Below are 16,943 nucleotides of genomic sequence, written 5' to 3' on the forward strand. Positions count from 1 at the left end.
TCACAAATGGGTTGGTGGAGGAGGAATTTGGGGGGAAAAAATCTTAGATATGCAAGCTGGATAAACTTTAAAATATTGTAAGCAGAGATTAATGAGCAACTCTGGTGAGAGCTCAAAAGCCTGGAATACCGATAGAACTGTGGATAGTGACGACTATGCTCATGAGGTTTGAGAGGAGATGAAGGGAAGGCTCTATTAAAAACTGGACTAGAGGCCATTTATGTTAGGTTCTGGCAAAGAAGTTGTCTGTGTTTTGCCCATGTCCTGAGACTCTCTGTGAAGCTGAATTAAGGGTGATGAACTACTTAATCAGGTGGAGGAAATTTCAAGTCAGCACAGCATTTAGGCAGCGGTGTGGATATTTCCCGGAACTTTTGACCAAGATTAGAATGATAATCAGGAGGAGGAAGCAAAGCTGAATGATGAAAGTTTCATCTGTGACAAGAAACTGTAATGGGGAATATGCATTATTTAGATAAAAAAGTTTTATAATAAAATCAACCTATTGATCATATAAACAGCATAAAAATTTTATCAGTCTAAATAGGAATTCAAGCAAAGCCTTTATCTGTGAGTATTTATAGTTTACATCAGGTAACATCACCTCCAGGTGGAGTCACTGGGCTGAAGAAGTTGAGGTTCAGGAGGAGCACACCCATGGCTAAGGCCCTGGGTAAGTGCAGACTCTCTTTTGGTATGGCCTTGAACATGGGAGGGGTGCAGAAGAATTGCCATCCTCCGGGCTCATGCAAACCAGAAATGACAGATGCTCATCTGTGTGGGTGGTGAGACAAACCACAGGAAGTGTGTGGCCGCGTGGGACTCCTGGCAGGGCTCTCCTCACACAGCACACCACAGAACAGGCCCCTCCTGGAGACTGCGAATGAGGGTCCATGCACCAGAGAGGATAATAGCTCTCATTGGTGCTCTCTGGGGAGATGGAAAGGTAGGCCAAGCCCATGCCTTCTGTTAGCCCCGTGCTTGATCTCAGAAAATAACTTAATGTGAGGGGTGTGTCGGCCTGGACTTAGGGGGCCCCTGTGAATGATCCACAGGAAACTGTGATGTGGGAGAATCTGGTCTGAAGTTTGCTGCTGGTGAAGCATCCAGGTTTCAGGTTTATAAATGGAGACCCTCTGCCTTAGAGCTGAGGATTAGGCAGCTATTAATTATCTGAGCTGACCCTTTAGTGGGTATGGGAACGAGGATATAGAAAACATCCATGCTCTTCCCTAAGCCAGAGGTGGGAATCAAATGTCATTCATTCCCCAGAAAGACAAAATGCCCCCTGTTTCTGGCCTTTGATATGGATCAATAAAGGTGTTGGAAAGCAACCCATGCTGAGCAATATTTTGTTTGCTGGTGCTAACAGCAATGCCTGGACATTAAAGGGAGTTGCAGCCAAAGGACCAGCCAGCATCCTCCCCAGGGTCAAGAGCATCCTTCAGCCAGGCAAGCTGGACCCTTGAGTCCTGCCCTCCCCACAGCAGAAGAATCTACTGCTCTCTGGAAGGGGCAGCCCCAGGTCCTAGGGGTGAGTATAAACACAATGTTTCCAGAGTGCAGGCCTCAGGGACAAGATTGCTTCCTGTAGCACTATATGAGCAAACATTTTTATAACAAGTGACAGGGTTGTGTACTGGATAAAGGGAAATGCTCAATGTGTAGATGGGTATGGCCCTGGAGATGTGCCAATACTGGAATCTGAGCAGTGGGAAGGAGGTTAGTGGGCAATGATCCTGAAGAAATTCTACCTGCTGAGAAACTTCACCTTCTCATAGAATGTTTCTTCCTTCTGAGGTGGCTCAGATCCTGATTGGGCTGATGATTCTATGCCTGGGGGTGTCAATCACTTCTTTGATTCCACAAGGCTATCCTTTTATGATCCTTTTCATCCTGATTTGAAAGCATACTCCAAAGCTATGGTAATCCAAACAGTGTGGTGCTGACATAAAGACTGACATAGAATAGAATAGAATAGAATAGAATAGAATAGAATAGAATAGAATAGAGAATAGGCCACCCAGCAGTAAGTGCTCACATATGTGGAGGCAGTGGTTTGGATATGGTTTGTTCCCCAAGAGTTTATGTGCCTGAGACTTGGTCCCAATGTGGTGGTATTAAGAGATGGTGAAATCTTTAAGACATAGGGCTTAGTGGTTGGTGATTAGGTCTCTGGGGGCTTTGACCTCAGAAGGAATTAGTGCTGATCTTATCCTACAGAAGGAGCCAGCTCTTCTGAGAATGAGTTGCTATAAAAAGAGAAAGACTGGCCCCTCACTGGCCTCTGGCTTCCTTACCCACCATGTCTTTTCCCTCTGCATACTGCTGGTTCCCCTTTCTGATCCTCTGTCATGGTGCAATGCAGCCAATGGGGTCCTTGAAAGAGGCTACATATGTCTTAAAGGACATTACCAACAAAGGAAAAGAGCCACTTAGGGAAGGAGAGAAAATATTTGCAAATAATGTATCTGTAAGGGATTAATAGTCACAACACATAAGGAACTCCTACAACTCAACAATAAGAAAAAGCAAACAATGAGATGGCGCAATAGGAAAAGGACTTGAAAAGAGCCAAACACACATAAAGATGTTTGATTTCCCTGATCATTAGGAAATGCAAATCAAACCCACAGGGAGATACTATTCTACACCCAGGAGGATTGCCATTCTAAAAATAAATAAATAAAAACTACATGGAAAATAACACGTGTGGGTGAGGATGGGGAGAAATTGGAACATTGCACCTTGCTAGTGGGAATGTTAAATGGTGCGGCTACTGTGGAAACAGCACGGTGGTCCTCAGAAAATTAAAAAATAAATAAATAAATAAATAAAACACAGTATTACCATATGATCTCGTAATGCCACTCCTAGATAAACCCTCCCAAAGGATTGAGAACAGAACTCAAACAGATATTTGTACGCTGCTGTTTATAATGGCATTTTTCTAAATTGCCAAAAAGCAGAAACAACTAAAGTGTTTGTGGATAGAATAATGGATAAGAAAAACATGAGACATACACACAATGGAATATTCCATACCCTTAGAAAGGAATAAAGGACTATGTATGTTGCAAGACAGGGGGAACTTCAGACATATGGTCAGTGAAATAGGTTAGTCTCTTGTCAAAAGGACAAGTGTCATGTGATTTCACTCTCACAAGATTCTAGAAAAAGCAAATTCTAACATATACACTGCATATATGATATATATTTGATTTTATTCCTGCTACCTTATTTAATTTCTAGCTGTTCCATTATAGAACTCCCTTTTCCTCCTTTTTCACTCTTTTTCATGAATTGATCACTTGAAAATATTTTAGACATTTCCTTTCTATTTGCTTAGTACATATATGTTCCATTAATATTCTTTAGGTGATTGTTATAGCAACTAAACATGCAAGTTTATGTCATAAAGACATGGATAAATTATTAATTTAGTGTGAAGATTCAATAAAAGAACCTTAGAATGCAATAATCAAGTTGACAATCTTTGCGTATATCTGATTGTATACAGATAGATAGATCATTAGCAGAGACAGATTTAGTATGATTCTGTTCCCTTCTGGAGAAGGTTCGGGCTTCTCTTGCTAGATTCTGTGGGATATCTTCTCTGTAATCCTACAAGGACTTGAAGACAATTTGCGTATTTGGTAAGGTTTCACTTAAAAGCCTCATTCTTAGTTCCCTGGGATTTTATCTGAAACCTTGCGTGTCTTCTAAGACTTGTTTCCCAGGCAAGTCTATGAATCTGTTTATATTCTTCATCTGACTAGACTGCCAAAATTTTTGCTTTTTAGATGCTTTTTACTTGGAATTTTATCCTCTTTCCTTGCAGGGCTTCAGAATGCAGCAAATAACTTGGAAAAAAGCAGTCACACACCATATTCTGTTATTTTCCTCCTAATTTTCCTAAGTATTCTCTCCCAACTTTTTAATTTTTTTTCTCTCCCATTTTGCAAAATAACCGAATGTTCCCTTGACTTTGTCTTTTATCTGTCTTTCCAACAAAAAGCCTAGATTCTCAGCCTCTTACCACTCCTCCAGGGAAGGGAACCTGTATTCTTCTGTTGTATTTTCACAGCTCTGAAGAACATGCCAGTTGGATTTGTGATGTCAGAGAAAGGGGCGGTGTCTGCTCCTTTGCATATCACTCATGCCTGGGAGAGTTGTGAGTACACTGCAAACCTGTGCTCCCCAGCAGGACTGCAGCACTACGTTAAAGAAATTTGCATGGCTCCATATTACTTTTACAAACACATTCTCCAATTCTCTGTTTCACACTCTTCCACGATGATTCTAGAACAAGACCATTGAATTAACAGCATGTCAATTCCAGAGTAAAAATGAAATAACCCAGAACTTTGTAGGACCTATCTGCTATTTGGTTACTTTTTAGATGCATTATCTCATCCAGTGCTACGAGAGGTCCAAGAGGCAAGTATTATTTTTTTATGTTTAGAAAACATGAAATGAAGGTCAAAGAAACAGAAAGTGCATTTCTTAGAAATAGAATTTCAGTTTATCTTTTTTCCAACTGTTAACACTCCATCTGCTCTTCCATTCATGTTGTGAAAGAAGTAACACTTGTTTGGACTAAAAATCATTCCTCCCACTTGCAAAACTAGGTAAATCTGAAAGTATTAGTCTGTTTAGAGCATTTTGGACAGTAGTGCAGTGAAAGTGCCACAACTGGAGAATCCCTCTGGCATTTTACGCAGGTGCCTTTTCATTTCCATGCTCCAAGTGGCTGCTTTGAAAGTGTCAGTCACAACTCACTGATTCTCAGCCCTCAGAGCACCTCTTGGAAAACAACATAATTACACATTTCTCCCTTAAAGTGAACAGGATAATCAGGCATGGGGACACACACCCGTAATCCCAGCATCTCGGGAGGCTGAAGTAGAAGGATTGCAAGTTTGAGGCTGGCCTGGACAACTTACAGAGACCCTATCTCAAAATAAAGGGCTGGGGATGTAGCACAGTGGTAAAGCACCCATGGGCTCAATCTCTAGCAGTGTAAATAAATCAATAGAGGGAACAGGATATGGTTTTCTAGTAGAGGGTGCATGCAGGAATGAGAGGTATCCTGCAATTTCCGGCAGGAACCACAGGCCCACAACATGGATCATTGCAACTGTGCCCCCTCAGTCTGGACAGTTGCCTGCTAATTCCGTTGGCAAGCCTGACAACCTGTACACAGCCTCACATGTCTGCAGGGTCGTTCTTCCTTCGAGCTTCATGTGCCCTGAAGACCTTCTACCCCACCTACACCAAAGACTCACTGTACACCTAGAGCACTGAGTACCTGCTCCCATCTATATTCTGGAGGACTGTGAATTACTTGTCCAGCAACTGCAGACCAGTTCCACCCCAACTAAACCAACAACCTTTTCTTCTATCAGGTATTTAAACCACGCTCTCTCCAGTAAAGTCTGAACCCATTCTGTGCACAGGATCCTCAAGAAAGGACAAATTCAGCCCTAAGATGCCATAAAGGATTTCCTTATGTCTTATAAATTCTCTTTTATGTTGTTAATAACTCATATTAAATGCTCCAGTTAGCCTACTTGTGGTCTCTGGATACAATAAGATTACTTCAGGGAGTAACTTTATGAGGCACTTTAAACAGACACCTCCAAGAGAAATTCTCCCTGGTTGGAGGTACCCCAACAGAAAAGGCATTTGTTTCATCTTGACATATTGGTGATTAAATTTAAAATATTTTTAAAATATGAGAATAAATACTTGTCCTACATGAAGGAATGATAAAAGGAAAATTTTAAAAAGTGAAGACTATCTAAGAAAGATGAGATGACATTTCTTACCACGTTATAACTGAGAAAGGAAGAGAGATAACATCGTTTTTTCAGGGTCATTTGTTCCTGTTTCTGGAATTATCTGTGAGGCCACTTTTTCCCACAGAGGAAATGGAATTATCTGCAACATCATCGCCATGAACATACAAAACCAACATTTAACAAGCGTAAATAATCTTGTATTTAGTGAGTGTGTACTCTCTCTGAGATGCAAAGGTTGGGCAGACATTCTAAAGAGGACTATAAATCTCTAAGAAGAGTTGGCGTTTTTATGAAGACATGAAATAAGGGCCGTCTTGAACTCTAGCATATAGATTTTTCTTCTACACATACTCACTCCCTCAGGGTTTATGATGAAAAGCCATCTCCAGGGAAAGACACTTCCTCCCTAAAATCCTGCTGCATCCTAAGTTTCCTTCTTTCTGGTAAAAGGAAATATAATTTAACCCATTGGTAGATGGAATGAAATAGATCTAGAGGTTAATACCAACTATATAACAAAAGTATTTTAAATATGTATATTGGATTTTTTTCCCCCTTGAAACCAGTTAGGCCCTCCTCATTCCATATTCTACCATGCATTAAAAGGGATAGAATCTTGATGCAATTTATATTATGTAATCCTATGAACAATAATAACATTTGACAGAAAAAAGAGAAGGAAAAGACCACATATATACAAAATAATATAAACATATTTTTTCCTTGTCATGGAAGAAATATATACAAATTTCAGCAGCCATGAGGTTTTCTGCAACCATTTTTTTTTCCTTATCAGTCCATGTCACAGTGTTTCAGGTTTGCTGTGGCCACTGATGGAGATTTTGTAATTTCCTGTATTAGGCAGGAGCAACAACATCATGCTGATTTCCTGAACCTTTAGCTGAATTTAAAGTCATCACCTTTTTCTTGATATTATCTTCCTTCAGTATACAGTGTTTAGATGTGAGTTTGTTTTCGTTTTTGTTGCTTGAGATGTCTAGAAATTTCTTAATTTTGCACCTTGACATCTTTTATGATTCTGGTTCATTCTTACCTTCCCTCTTCCAATATTACTTCTGTCACTCTATTTCTCCTATTCTATCCCTGCTCCAAATGCTATCCCTACAGAGCACTTGGTATCAACGAGAAGGGGCACATCTTTCTCAGCCAAGCAGAAAAGTAGATTCTAAGTACATTCTTCAGCTGTCTATGAGATTCTGATTATTTCAGCTCCATTCCAACATTCGAACCCTCTGCTCCATATATCTCAGTGTCAAAGTAGATACCACCTGTTCTGCCATTCATCCTGTTATTAGCCTGGGCAAGGATATCTCGCTGGAGATTTCTAAGGGCTTAAAGAGTCTTGAATCATTAATAATAAAGTGCTTAAATCAATGTAGTTAGCAAAGAAAATACTATGTATGTGGCAGGGTATTACCTAAATTAGGCAAGGGAGACATTGGAATTCCTTCACCCGATTGAAAAATGCTAGTTTTTCTCTCCCAGGAACAGCTTCTACATACTACTTCTCAGAAGAATCCCAAGACAGAACAGTATTCTGTTCCCTCCTTTGCTACCTCACCAGCCCATCTTATTTTTTATTTCAAGTCAGGGTCTCACTAAGTTGCTTAGGGCCTCACTAATTTGCTGAGGCTGGCCTTTAACTCGCAATCCTCCTATCTCAGCCTCCTGAGCAGCTGGGATTATACGTGTGAACCACTACATCTGACTTGTCTTGATCTTTCCAAGCACCTAGATTATATCTTCATATAAGGTAAGAAAGTAATAATGTTTTATTGTAACAGATGTAAATATATACTGCAACAAATTCAACATGAAATCTGAAGCCAGCAAGTAAAATTTAGGACTGAAAAACTCAATATTTTAACTTGTATGTGTGGGACAAGTGGCGAGTAAATTGAAGACGTTATCACAACAGTTTCTGGAATCACACTCAAATAGTCCTCATTCAGAAAAAGCAGCCCTGTCCTCACAAAAATAATTTCCAAAGGATACTGAGAAATTCTTCAATTAACATAGGAAATAACAAAAGAGAAAATGAACGATTGGTCTTTGCAGAATTTGATTAAACATTCACCAACAAATGACTGATTTCCTTTGTTGGGCAGATAAATTCTATTTCATCAGGAGGCAGAGAAGCCTCCAAGCTGCACTGAAACACACACACACACACACACACACACACACAAGCTTCAATGTGGTTGTGATCATTTCAACTTGGAAAAACATGAGGACTCAGACTCACGATCCAACTCAGAATTGGACTAGTCTTCATATAATGATGCTCTATTTCTGGTTATATTCATCAACAGAGCATGAAATATCTCATAATACCTAGCAAGCACAATTCTCAAATGAAAAGACCTTTATGTTGTTCATAATTCCTGTATCTATGTGCATGTTCCAAAAGCCACAAATGGAGTGCTCTCATCTGGAGACACAGTGATATGGTAAGCCCTAAAGCAAGGGCTGGAATAACCCAATAATATAAAAGAGCTAAACCTCAGGGGTCATTTGTTAGTTCAGTTCCTTGTACTCCTGTCTAGGTGTGGCTTCTAATTGTTTAGTCATCGGTTACCAGGTAAAATCCAACCTGGGAAGGTATCAGGAGGGAAGAACCCTTGGGTCACATATATCCACAGAACCAGAGGCCTCCCTTGCTGGTGACCCTACAGCATTTCTAGTCCCCATTTCCCCCAGGACCTTAGCAGTGTGGCTGTACGGTTCCTGGCAACACCTCCGTGCCCGGCAGGAACATTCGCTTCCCCGCAATAGTTAAGTTTCTCCTTTACATTCAGCGAAAACATATATCTAAACACATCTTTTCTCTATTTCTTAACTTCTTTCAAGGCTAGAGCAGGAAGAAAAAAATAGACCACCCCATGAGAAACATTAAATGACCAAGGACCCAGAACCCTCACCCGGGTGACAAAGCAGAGTGCCACATACCCACAGCAGAGAAGGCTAACACGGTCCACATCTCCAGCAGGGAGAAGATTGGCACGACAGTCCCAAACACCTGCCAAATCCCTCCCATCCATCTCTGTGGGGAAATAGGAAAATACCAGGAGCAGCGGAGTCCGAAAGGCCTGAGCATTGGGTGATATGCAGCAAGTCACCACCGTCCTGGGCGGCTCTGATTCTAAGCTGGTGCCTGTCTATTAGGATTGTTTTATTCAGCTTTTCGCTGCTGTGACTAAAGGATCTGACAAGAGCAACGGTAGAGGAGGAAGAGTTTATCCGAGGGCTCACGGTTTCAGAGATCTTAGTCCATAGAAGCCTGGCTCCTTTTTTCGGGGCTTAAGATGAGGCTGAACATCATGGTGAAGCATGTGGCAGAAGGATGCAGCTCACATCATGGTGATCAAGATGCAGAGAGACTCCACTCCCCAGATACAAATATGTCCACCAAAGCCACACCTCAATTCCCATGTCCTCCAGCCACACCCTACCAATTTAGTTAATCCCATCCGGGACTAATTCACTGATTAAGGCTACAGCTTAATCATTTCTCCTCCAAACCTTCTTGCATTGTCTCACCTGTGCGCTTTCAGGGAACACCACATCTAAACCATAACAAGGATCAAATGAGTTATTCGTATCTGACTGTACACCAATAAAATACAGGAAAAACTAAGAACTAACATGGATCACAGATGGTCTTCACTGGATCTTCAAAGATGTATACGATGTCACTCTATTTCTCCTAGTCTATCTCTGCTCCACACGCTATCCCTACAGAGCACTTGGTACCAATCTCCCAACTAGAATTGGCACATCTTTCTCACCCAAGCGGAAAAGTAGAGGCTAGGTCTATTCTTCAGCTGTCTGTGAGATTCTGATTATTTAAACTCCATTCCAACATTCGAAACCCCTGACCCGTATATCTCAGTGTGAAAGTAGACACCACCTGTTCTTCCACTCATCTTATTAGCCTGGGCAAGTACATCTTGCTGGAGAGTTCTAGGTGCTTAAAGAGTCTTGAATTGTTAATAATCAAGTACTTACATCAATACAGTTAGCAAAGGAAAGGCTGCTGTGTGGCAGGATTTTGTCTAATTTAGGCAAGGGAGACATTGGAATTCCTTCACCTGATTGAAAGTGCTCAGTTCTTGTTCAGGTAAAAGAACAGTTTCTACATACCACTACTCAGCAGAATCCAAAAGACACTACTGACAATACTCTAGGTTCAATATACGCTATTATTAAAATAAGAACCAATATAAGCTATTATTAAAATAAGAAATATTATTAAAATAAGCTATTATTAAAATAAGAACCAAATAGACCCCTGAAAAGGTGTATTTTTACCTCTGCAACGACTCCAGTCCTCATTCACAGGTGGTAAAGCACAAGCCTCCCCACTTTTTAAGCTGTGAAACTGATTATGTTCATAGTCAGGTGCCCTTGAATTTGAAAGAAATAAGAAACTTTGGGTTCTGTTCTCAGTTCATTTATCTCTAGCATTTGAGAGTAACAAATGGAAATTGATATTTTGAGGGGTTCAGAATTGCAACTGGGAGATCCTCCATTTGTAGTGTTGAAGTCAGCAGTTACACTTTTGGATTTTTCATTAACATACACACAAGAAATGAAACCTAAGGTCAAAGTGGACCAAGGATAATGATATTCAAAGGTGACTGAGCCACGGTGCTTTAATGTGGACATTTCTCATTGTAGTTCCCTGAGCTAAGGTTATTCAAATGACTAGAAATATCTATTACAAAAGTTCCACAGTGTCTCTATTGTTTTTTTTAATTGGGCCATATAGTACAGTTCTTATATCAGGGGAAAATACTTCTAGGCCAATAAGCCAATTTTCTTTCAGCATCAACAAAGAGTGCTCTAAATATAAAAAACTGGCCAAAGAAAAATTCTCTTAAAGATTAAAGATTTCAGTTCCACCATAGAAGCCATAGCCTACCTCTTCAAAAACATAGCAAAACTCAGCAATTCAAGCTCTGAAAGCTTTGAGAAAACAAAATTGAAGATATGAAGATCCTGAGAGGTAAATTGAAAGGAATCCTTTCAGACCCTGCTAATGTTACCAATGGAGAAATTCCAAGGCACCTACAAGGAAAATTTCCAGAGAGAATAGACAAGAGCATGTACAAGGGGGGAGGATCTCTCTGTGCCTAGAAACATGAAGAAATGCCATCCTCCACATTCCCCACGAGCATATTCTCATGAGCCCAAACAAGATCCAGGTCACCTGGAATATGAGAATGAGATTCAAGGTGTCAAGAAGTTCCTTTCTGAGAAAGAAAGTCTGTCCTCTGGGAAAGGTCTTAACACATGTTGGATGTCCCAATTTTCTGGGTGGGGAGGTCACACATGTAGAAAACCTCCTGAGATGAAAACAGTCACAGCCAAATACAAATGATGCTTGTGGAAGGTTGCTATGAAGGCATTCATAAAATGGCTAATGCACTAATTTCCCTTCACTCCATGTAACACTATCAGCAGTGTTTTTCCCTGATATCATAGTCTTAGTTGAAACCATCCTGGAGATACCAACTCACCTGACAGAAGCCGCCCTTTCTGTCATATAAACAGATGTTTCTGCATAAATGCTCCCCTGATCTCAGGTTCTCCTATCCCCCCAAACCCTGAGCTTCCCTCTCAAGAATTCCTACATCTTGTTCTGTTCTTAATGAGGAAAGTCCCAAGAGCCAGGTGGGTCCACCTGGAAGGTACTGACAGCCTCAGGATGAGCCAGGAGCAATATTAAGAGGATTTTTGAATCGGCTGTCCTGTCTCTGTCACTGATGTCAAAGGACAAGGTAATGGAGAGACCTTTGGGCAAAGATCTGCTTTTGAATTACTTCATAACACCAAACTGAAAAAGGAGTCAGGAGGTGGGATTATACACATTGGTGAAAATGTTACAATTTTCATAGTCTTAGACAATAAATACCAGTAAAAATGGAAAAATGTATCAGCATTGAAATAAAGACATATTCTGTTCATTCATGATAGTTTGGGCCAATTTGTGGTTTGCAAATATCAAAACCACAATTACAGTTCCAGTTTCAAGGGAGGGGTGCCGAGAGCTGGAAAGAACATGGCTTCCACCTATCCAAGACAGAAGCAGGAGAACCCACAAATTAATAACTGTTCTTGAACCTTTGGGAGAATGAAGGTTGCAGGGAACAAAGATGACCTTAAATACACAGAGAGAGAGAGGTTCCTGCAAGAAGAAACAGGACCCAAGTACCCAGGATGGACTGGCACTCGTCTCTGTTGATGTTCTATAAAATGGAAAGAAGATTGAACTTGAAATTCCAACATTGTTAAAGGTGAGTGTGGGCTGATGTGACAGTCATGGAGACTGTCACAGGCACAGGCAAATGGGGAGTCCCAGGCTAACAGTACCTCCCAAGACTGAGGGCAGCCGGAAAATTCAAGAATGACCTTCACCTCCTATTCTTCAACTCCAAAAAGCTTTGAGTAAAAATAAGAAGGGGGAAGGTGGGAGTGCAGACAGAGTCTCTCAAGAGCAGAAAAGGAAGACCCAAAGCCAAAGAGGCAAAAGACAGAGGTGACACCTCTTGTGAATCAGTCTACACCACACACTCCAGGTCCCACCAGAGGAATGGGAAGTGTTCATTACGACACAAGAGACTCCATGCCCAGCCCAGCACAAAGGTCTAGCAGAGGAGAACCTTACTCATTCCCAAGAATGAGCAATATGAATCTCAGTAGTTACAGTCCTGTGTAAAATACCCAGCTTTTCACAAAACATCACAAGGCATATTTTTTAAAAGTAAAATAGGAAAACACTATCTACAAAGACATTCTATTTTTTATTTTCTTTATTTTTTTAAAATTTATTATTCTAATTTGTTATATATGACAGCAGAATGCATCACAATTCATATTACATATGTAGAACACAATTTTTCGTCTCTGCTTGTAAAAAGTGTATTTGCACCATTTGTCTTTTTCATACATGTACTTAGGGTAGTGATGTCTATCTCATTCCACCATCTTTTTTTTACCCGCTTCCCCTCCTCCTTCCCCTCCTTTCCCTTTCCCGTATCTATAGTTTGTCTAATCTTCCCATGCTCCCCCTCCAAACCCACTATGAATCAGCCTCCTTATATCAGAGAAAAACTTCAGCATTTGATTTTGGGGATTGGCTTACTTCACTTAGAATTATATTCTCCAATTCAATCCATTTACCTGCAAATGCCATGATTTTATTCTCTTTCATTGCTGAGTAATATTCCATTGTGTGTGTGTGTGATATATACATTTTCTCTATCCATTCATCTACTGAAGGGCATCTAGTTTTGTTCCACAATTTAGCTATTGTGAATTGTGCTGCTGTAAATATTGATGTGGCTGTGTCCCTGTAGTATGCTGTTTTTATATGTAGTATGTAGTATGTATATGTATATGTAGTATGCTGTCCTTTCGGTATAGACCAAGGAGTGGTGTAGCTGGGTCAAAATGTGGTTCTAGTCCCAGTTTTCCAAGGAATATCCATACTGCTTTCCAGATTGGCTGCCACATTTTTCAGTCCCACCAGCAATGTATGAGTGTACCTTTTCCCCCACATCCTTCCCAGCACTTATTGTTGTTTGTATGCATAATACTGCCATTCTGACTGGAGTGAGATGAAATCTTAGAGTAGTGTTGATTTTCGTTTCTCTAATTACTAGAGATGTTGAACATTTTTTCATATATTTGTTGATTGACTGTATATTACCTGAGAAATGTCTGTTCAATTCCTTGTCCCATTTATTGATTGGGTTATTTGTTGTTGTTGTTGTTGTTGTTTTTGTGTGTGTGTGTATGTGTGTGTGTGTGGTTTTTTTTTGAGTTTAGCTTTCTGAATTCTTTATATATCCTAGAGATTAGTGCTCTATCTGATGAACAAATGGTAAAATTTTGCTCCCAAGCTGTAGGCTCTCTATTTACCTCACAGATTGTTTCTTTTGCTCAGAAGAAGCTTTTTAGTTTGAATCCATCCCATTTATTAATTCTTGATCTTAATTCTTATACTATAGGAGTCTTATTAAGGAAGTGGGGCCTAATCTGACATGATGGAGATTTGGACTTACTTTTTCTTCTATTAGATGTAGGGTCTCTACTTTAATTCCTGGGTCCTTGATCCTTGAGTTTTTGTGCATTTTGTTGCATATAGATTTCCAGTTTTCCCAGCACCATTTGTTGAATAGGCTATCTTTTCTCCTTTGTCTAAGATAACTGTAATTTTGTGGATTAGTCTCTGTGTCCTCTGTTCTGTACCATTGGTCTACCACTCTATTTTGATGCCAGAACCATGCTGTTTTTGTTACTATTGCTCTGTAGTATAGTTTAAGGTCTGGTGTAGTGATGCCACCTGCTTTACTCTTCTTGCTAAGGATTGCTTTAGCCATTCTGGGTCTCTTCTTTTTGCAGTTGAATTTCATGACTGCTTTTTCTATTTCTATGAGGAATGTCATTGGGTTTTGATTGGAATTGCATTAAATCTGTATAGTGCTTTTGGTAGTATGGTCATTTTGACAATATTAATTCTGCCTATCCAGGAACAAGGGAAATCTTTCCATCTTCTAAGGTCTTGAAGAGCTTATATGGAAAGATCTCCCTAGTTCCTGGATAGGCAGAATTACAAAGACATTCTAAAGCAACAGTGGAAATCAGACTCAGATATGACATAGAAACTGTAACTAATCAGATGGTGAATTAAAGAAAAACTATGAAAATATATTGAAGGATCTAATGGGAAACAGAAAACATTCAAGATGAGAAAGGTATTGTTAAGCAAAGCTAAGGAAACTAGGAAAGCTATCCAATGGAAATAATAAAAATGAAAAGTCAGTAACAGATAAATAATGCCATCAACTAACTCATCAAAAGATTGGATCCAGCAGCTGCAGAAAGAATCACATGTGGCTCTAGGGTAGAAATCATCCCAACTGAAACACAAAGAGAAAAAGTAAAACAGTATGGAAAATAGAGTATCTCTTAGCATTTATATTGGGAATGTCCCCCGAAGGCCCAGGTGTCAAAGGCTTGGTCCCAGCTGGTGATGCTACTGGGAGGTGGTGGTAACAGGAGGTGGGGCTTGTAGGAGGAAGTATGTCACTGTGTCACTGGGGGCATGCCCTTGAAGAATTTATTTGCCCCTGACCCTTCCCTTTCTCTGTGTTTATCTTTTCTCCTTCTTCTTCCTATTCCTCTCCCTCTCCCTCTCCCTTCTGGCCACCATGAGCTGAACAGCTTTGCCGTATCATGTACACTCCATGTTAACACCTAAAAGCAGTGGAGTCAGCAGAGTGTGGACTGAACCCTCTGACACTGTGTTTCAAAATAAACCTTTCCTTCTTTAAGTTGTTTTTCTTTGGTATTTTTGTCACAGTGATGGAAATCTGATTAATACCATATCTAAGAGCTATAAGTTATTATTAAAGGTCTAACATAGATATAATGGAATTCCAGGGGAAGAAGAAAGAGAATTGGCAGAATAAATGTTTGAAGAATTACTGACAAGAATATTCCAGAATAAATGACAGATGCTTACCCACAGATTATAGAAGTTTAAATATCTCATCCTTTAAATATTACCAATCCCACACCACCAAATACTAGGCATGTAACATTCATATTGTTAAAAGCAAGTACAAAGAAAACATCTTCAAGGTAGACTGTGGAGAAAAAAGACACATTATCAAAAAAGGAGCAAGAATAAGAATTCTTTTCACAAATCAAGCATGCAAGAAAACTGTAGAATGAGACTTTAAAGTGCACAAAGAAAAACTGAATCCTGGATTCTATATTCTGCAAAAATACTCTTCAAAAGGTGAACTGCATATCTTAAAAGGTCTATCTATGTTAGACCTTTACTAATAACACGTTGCCAGTATGTCTCGATGTGGTAAGAACAGTCGGTTCCAGGATTTTGTAGGGGCAATCTAGCAATGCAAAGACAGAATGGTACCATGCCCCAATTTCATACTCAGCCCCTCTCATGCAATATAACTGGGAAAAACTGCAATGGAGAACTTGATGATACATATTCTTCAAGACAGTGGGTATCCACTAGAAAGAAAAAAAAATAACTATACTGAGTTTTCAAGGAACAGCCATATGAGACTCTCCTCTTCTTGGAGTTAAATCCCTCAGCTTTCTATTGGTCTCCTAAATGAGGATACTGAGAGCACAATCCCAGGTCCCTGTGTCAGCTGCTGATTTTCAAATTCAAAATTGAGTTCAAGATCAGGGCTGGTATGTTTTAAACTGCAACAGCCGGGATGAATGACAAATGGAAGATCCAGTCTTCACTGCTCCCCCTGGGGTCACGCCTCAGCCCCCCCAGTGCCCCCTCCCCTGGCCTGTCTCCCTCTCAGCAGAGGTTTCCAGGTGAGCGTGGAAATGCCCTGCCCAGGTCTGCCTTCAAGGAAGGACTTGCTACCCAGTGCAGACTGCCATGGGCAAACTCTGTCTGGCCTGCCTTAAATTCAGAGAGGTGTTTCAACGCCTGTCAGAACCCTCAAGGCAGCCCACGGCAGGGGAGGAGGAAGGAAGGAAGGGACTGCAACTTCTGCCTGGAAGGAACACTGACTGCTCTCCTCCCTCCTGAGTCCCCTGCTGTCCTGGCCAAGTCTCTTCACGTCTGCGCGTCACTTCACATTTCAATACTCTGTTTCTCCTGTGAAGACACCCAGGAGCATATGGGACCTAGAGGGCCGAATTCCAAGGCCACGTTCTCTACACACTAAAACCTGCCATCCGTTTCCTCAGTGTTGTGTTTTGGAGTCTCTTTTGGATTATAAGCTCCTCAAAGAGGGAAATACCATCTTACAGACCTGACTTAACCTTGAGAAGGAGGGCACATGTTAGCATGTAATAATCGTCTATGAAATGAGCGGGATATTTAGGTAATTTTAGAAGTAAATCTGAGAGATAAAGCCACAGACGTGCTTCTCAGAATGAAGAACCCGTGTGGCAGCAAAAAGAAATAAAATTGTCTTTTAAAAAAAAAAAAAAAAAGAGTGTGAAGTTTAAAAAAAGAAGTAAAATCCCCGTTAACCAAAAAAAAAAAAAGAAAGACACTGAATGTTGATTGTAGTGTATTGATAACTAGAGAAAGGAAAATAACTATGAGTT

Source organism: Marmota monax, unplaced genomic scaffold (genome assembly GCF_021218885.2).
Source record: "Marmota monax isolate L192 unplaced genomic scaffold, Marmota_monax_Labrador192_F-V1.1 WCK01_AAM20220418_F8-fsc00038, whole genome shotgun sequence".
NCBI classification, from domain to species: Eukaryota; Metazoa; Chordata; class Mammalia; order Rodentia; family Sciuridae; genus Marmota; species Marmota monax.